The sequence below is a fragment of the Camellia sinensis genome, chromosome 7 (genome assembly GCF_055761805.1).
Source record: "Camellia sinensis isolate YWXY chromosome 7, ASM5576180v1, whole genome shotgun sequence".
Classification (NCBI taxonomy): Eukaryota; Viridiplantae; Streptophyta; class Magnoliopsida; order Ericales; family Theaceae; genus Camellia; species Camellia sinensis.
In genome coordinates this window covers 139,992,333-139,998,673 of record NC_138967.1, presented here as the reverse complement: position 1 = coordinate 139,998,673, position 6,341 = coordinate 139,992,333, and positions in this window count along the sequence as shown.

The following is a 6,341-nucleotide window of genomic DNA, read 5'->3' as shown; positions in this document are numbered from 1 at the left end:
AGCAAATGTCCAAGAAAATGCGGACATCCCAGTGGATCCAATTTTGCCCGAAACCTCCAAAGCACAGGCCTACCCAATAGAGGCCCCCTTTGAGTTCGAGGTCGACCCTACCACCCTGAAAGTGAGTAAGCTTGAAAAGGTGTTTAAAAGGGCTCAGGGTGTCAATTTGATCCCAGACATAGAGGATGGCTATACAGATTCGGCGGTGACATTGCCGGATAGATTCAAAATGCCTCACATAGACCGCTTTGATGGCTTGGGTGATCCTATGGTCTATCTGCGGCTATTATCAGATATTCTGCGGCCAATGGGCCTGACTAGATTACAGAAGCTATCTCTCTTTGGTCGGACCCTATCGGGTATTGCGGCCATTTGGTATGCTAAACTAGAAGATTCTGTGAAGAGGAGCTGGAAGAGATGGCTGAGGCCTTTGTTGCCCAATATTCCTATAATACTCAAATCGAGGTCACAACTCGTGATCTCGATGCTACTCGTCAAGAGCCAAAGGAGGGCTTCCCAAATTTCGTCACTAGGTGGAGGTCCAAGGCCTCTATGTTGACAACCCAACCTGCTGAAAAGGACCAAATCCGGATGGTGGTCCACAATTTACAACCGAAGCTGCTGCAAAAGATGATAGTCCTACCCCTCCCTACATTTGCCGACCTTCATGAGATAGGGGTGCAGATCGAGGATGCGATGAAACAGGGTCTGATTGACCATGAAAAAGAGCAACCCAAGAGGGCCTTTACACGTAGTTCAAATGCGGCTACGAGTAGTAATGCAGCTGCAACTTCAAATGCGGCTACGAGTAGTAATGAAGCTGCAAGGACTTCTAATGTTGGTATGGTCACCACCACACCGAAAATAGCCACCCCTTTTACCGATACATCCGTAACCACCTCACAACCTGCAAAGTACCCACCCCAGGGCCAGAGGGTTTTTACCCCACTTTACATGTCTCTGTCAGCAGCCTTAAGGGTCCTAATCAGAAAAGGGCATCTAAAGCCCCTGGAGCCTCGCCCATTGCCTAATCCTCTCCTTCCAACACACAACCCGGCCATGTACTGCGCCTTCCACCAGCAGCATGGTCATGACACCAACCTATGCTTCAGACTCCGTCATAAGATTCAGGATCTCATCGACAACAAAGTGATAACGCCTCCTGAGAAGCCAAACGTCACTACAAATACCCTCTCACAACATAACCAACCCCCTCCACCTAGGTAAGTAATCCTTATCCAAACAATAGCCGTCTCATACGACCCTAGCATATACATCACTCCCACCCACCTACCTAAGCCGGTGCTGTTCATCCTAGAAAGCACAGACTTGTGCATGATGAGCACGTCCATATCCCAACCTGGACCCGTGGTGGTGGCTATGATAGAAGAAGGCAAGCTTGAGGGCCTGATGAGCTTAATTGAGGAAGCATACAACCCCTGTCACTACATTGTGCCAACAAGTCAGGCCAGACCAAGGGTGGAATTACCGAGGGGAATGGAGGTTAACGTAATCCGGGAGGATAGACCAAGCTAGGGACTGGATGATTTAGCTGAGCTCGAGGAGGACATCAGTAACCTGCAGTTCTTTGATGAACAGGATCTGGGTAATGTACAAATTGGCTGGTTTGATATGAATGGATCTGCGGATAATATGGGGTGGCTTAGTGATGAGTCGGATGTTGGCAAGGGATCTCAAGAAAAACTAAAACAGCTGGAAGCAGAAACTACTGCAAGAGCCGGAACGGCCGAGGACAAGGGAATATTGCCGGAGAGCACCGGTACGAAGAATTTTGCTCAGAAATTTAGCAGCGTTTGTACAGCTGATACAGAACAGGAGGCTATGCTGAAGTGGTTCGAGCATTAGAGAATTGGGAATGAATAGAAGGTTAGAAAAGCCAAAGGCCCTGAAGGGATTGACAATGACTGTGATGTCAAAGTTATTACAGCAGAACTAGACACGTGTTTGTCGGTTACCGGAGGAACATGGTGGGTAGACGATGATTTGTGTCTTGCCCATACAGATGAGGATTGAGGACAGAATCTGCCAGATGATACATGGTATTCCGAGGAACTCGATCACATGACTCGAAGTGGGCGGTACTTTAAACCCCGCACCTGGACCAACCGAAAGCTTCTGGGAAAGACAAGGAGGCAAAGAAGCAGAAAAAGAAACTACTAGAAGAAGAAGTTATCCTGAAGCAGTTGAAGAAGATTCAAGCTGATATATCCACTTAGGGATTGCTCGTGGTGTCACGGGTGCACACACAAGCTGTCCTGTCTGCAATGGACAAAGCCAAGCTCTCCATTGACATAACCCCTGAGCAGTTAGTGGGACTGGTTTTCCCGGGAGAGCCCTCGCCAACTTTGACCTTTACAGATAAAGAATTGCCACCTGAGGGCTTTGAGTACAACAAGCCACTATACATCTCTGTTGAATGCAAATTTAAGTGGATACTAGTTGTCCTGGATGATACCGGGTCTGCAATCAATGTGTGCCCTTCGTGTACGGCCTATGCTATCAGTTTGAAACCCGTAGACTTTGTGCCAACAGCCCAGGTGATTTGGGTTTATCATAATACAAGCCGGGAAGTGATAGCGACAGTCCAAATCAGAATGTAGGTTGGTCCGGCACAACAAGACATAGAGTTTCACGTCCTTGATGTTCTAGCCACCTTTAACTTACTCCATGGGCAGCCGTGGCTACACCAAGTGAAGGCTATCTCTTCCACTCTACATCAGATGCTGAAATACCCCCATGGGAAGGGGGTTGTTATTGTTTTTGAGAACACTTCAAACCATCCTCCACCCGAGGTCTCTATGCCGGTACTGGAGATTGCGCACAACGAGGAGGATGTCTTTTTGTCTGGGTTCACCTTGGTAGAGGCTCGGGTGGTGCAAGATATTTTGGCTGTTAATGAGGGATTGTACATCAGTGCTTAATTAGTCTACCTCATGAATAAGCTACAGCATGTACCCAGAATGGGATTGGGAAGGAGTGGCCGGAAGGGCGTCGCTGCATTGGTTGAAGTGCCACACAACCCCCATACCTTGGTTTAGGTTACATGCCTACCAAGGAGGATTGGGTAAGAAAGGGAAAGGAGATGGCCGAAAGGGCCAAGGAAAGACAAACTGGGAAGCACTATGAGCTAGTGCATAGACCAATTCAAGGAACCCTGAACAGCCGCTTTGTCTGGGAGGGGGAAGATTTCCCATTTTGCGGCTTTCCTGAGTTGTGGCTGAATTCTGAGACGCGACACCTGCCCGGCTTTGAGATCTTCTATGACCTATAACAGCAAAGGGATGAAGCCTCAAAAGAACAAATTGACTTGTCTGCTGAGGCAGAATAGAATACAGAGGATGAGTCCGACGGTATAGAACTTGAGATGGGAGCAGCGCTGGCTTGTCTCTTATTATATCCTCAAATCGAACCAGAGAGCTTGAGGAATGACTTCATCGTTTCCACGATTAGGGCGTACCTAGGTGTGGACACTTCTACTGGCATTCTGGATGCATCTATCGCACCCTCCCTCGTTTGGCAGTCGAGGAGGGCTTTTTGTCCGGCAACTCCGAATCAGGTAGTGAGTAGGGATCTGATTCCACAGAGTCTGTGGAGTCGGAATCAGATTCCAGTTCTTCTGAGTCAGAGTCCGGTATTCCTGGTGTTAATAACCCGGATACTATTTTGTTGTCTATGTCATCTTTTTCTTTCTCTTTTGAGTCTGTTGTAACCGAAGATTTGGACGAACTGGAAGTTGCGAATGAGAATGGTACCACTGCTGTTTCTGAATACTTTTTTGTGCCTTTAGTATATTGCATTGATCATGACTTTCAAAACTTTGATGAAAATGACGATAAAAGAATTCCTCCGGCTTTGAAACATTGGATTGATCGAGAGGCTGAGAGGTTTGTAAAACCCTTGGTTGATGAAATCATTTCAATTAACGTGGGTACTAAGAAGGATCCGCGCTTGGTCCAGATCGGGTCCACGTTGTCTTCGGAGGAACACGAGCGCTTAGTCGCTTTATTAAAAGATTTCAAAGATGTTTTCACTTGGTCCTACGAAGACATGCCTGGAATCGATCCTGAGATTGTACAGCACCGGATCTCTCTGAACCTAAGGCCCGACCTGTTAAGCAGAAGCTTTGGAGAATACGCCCAGATTGGGCTTTGAAGATTAAGGAAGAGGTCACCAAGCAGATAGACGCAGGATTCTTGCTAGTATCTGTGTATCCGACTTGGTTAGCCAATATTATTCCGGTGTCGAAAAAAGATGGCAAAATTCGGGTATATGTGGAATTCAGAGATCTGAACAAAGGTAGTCCAAAGGACGACTTTCCTCTACCGCATATCGACGAATTGGTGGACTTCACAGTAGGGCATGCGTTGCTTTCGTTCAATGATGGATTTTCTGGGTATAACTAGATCTTGATGGCACCTGAGGATAGAGAGAAGACTGCCTTCACTACGCCATGGGGAACCTACTGATATAGGGTGATGTCGTTTGGACTAAAGAATGCTGGGGCTACTTATCAACGGGCTGCAACCACTATCTTGCACGATATGATCCACAAAGAGGTTGAGGTGTATGTGGACGACATGATTGCTAAGTCCAAGGAAAGAGAGGGCCACTACACCGCCTTGAATAAATTTTTCCAACGGATCAGAGAATATCGGTTGCGACTGAATCCTCAGAAAGGCACTTTTGGTGTCACATAATGGAAAATACTGGGGTTCATGATTACATAGAGGGGCATCGAAGTCGATCCTTCCAAGATTAAGGCCATCCTAGAAATGCCACCACCAAGGACTGAAAAGGAGGTGCAAGACTTTCTAGGTAAAATGCAATTCATAAGACGCTTTATTGCAAAATTAACCTTGGCTTGTGAACCACTATTTGGTCTACTGAAGAAAGGAAAGAAATTCCAATTGGATGACCGATGCCAAGTTGCTTTTGGGCAGATCAAGCAGTATCTACAGAACCCGCCCGTGTTGTCACCGCTAGAGCTGGGGAAACCGTTGATTTTGTACCTGTCTGTAACAAATACAATGATGGGCTGCATGCTTGCGCAGGAATCTAACATAGAGTGGAGAAAGCCATCTATTACCTGAGCAAGAAGATACTGAACTATGAGACCCGTTATACCCCTTTGGAAAAGGCTTGCTTAGCCTTGGTATGGGCCACCAGGAAGTTGAGGCACTACCTATTAGCTCACTCTGTAATTCTGGTTTCAAGATTAGATCCCATCAAATATCTTTTCGAGAAACCAGGACTTATGGGTAAGCTAGCCCATTAGTTGCTTCTTCTCTCTGAATTCGACTTGAAGTATGTGACGCGCAAGTCTGTCAAGGAGAGAGCGGTAGCAGAGTTCTTAGTCGATCACCCAGTGGAAGGAGACGAAGTAGTAGAGTATCTGTTCCCGGATGAGGCCATTCTACAAGTTGAGGAAGAAACCTGGACTTTGTACTTTGACGGAGCGTCAAACCAGTATAGGTATGGGATAGAGGTGTTGTTGATAGCACCTGACAATTCCCACATACCTTTACCTTTCAAACTCCGGTTCAAAGTATTGAACAAAGAAGAAATATACGAAGCATGTATCGCTGGTTTGGAAGCTGCCCTGGAACTAGGGGCAAAATAGTTGGACGTCATTGGGGATTCGAACCTGGTTGTATCTCAAGCAAAAGGAGATTGGAGAGTTAAAGAAAAAGAATAAAAACCTATCACCAGACCTTGGACGTTCTAATTCCTCGGTTTGAGAAGCTGACCTTCACCCATCTGTTAAGAGAGAATAAAAGGTTCGCCGATTCTTTAGCAACTCTATCATCAATAATAGACATCCCTTTTGGAGTCCGGATGCGTCCAATCATTATTGAACAGTGATATGTGCCGGCTTACGAGTTGATCGCCATAATAGATGAAGTACAAGATCAAAACCCCTGGTATCATGATGTTTGGAACTTCTTAGAAAAGGAAACATATCCACCACGGGCAAATGCCAAAGATAAGAGGGCAATACAGCGAATGGCTGCTCAGTTTATCATCTGCGGGGGTAAATTGTGCAAACATGTCCATCTAGGAATGCACAAGCTGTGCATTGATGTAGAAGAGTTAAAGCGCCTGATGGACGCCATCCATGGAGGAGAGTGTGAATCACACATGAGCAGAGTAATGCTAGCCCAGAAGATTCTCAGGCAGGGTTACTACTGGTCAACCAAAGAGGAGGATTGCATCAGTTTTGTTCAGCGATGCCACAAGTGTCAGATCCATGCAAATCGCATGAATATCTCGCCATCGATGCTGTACAACATGACTTCTCCGTGGCCTTTTCCAGTCTGGGG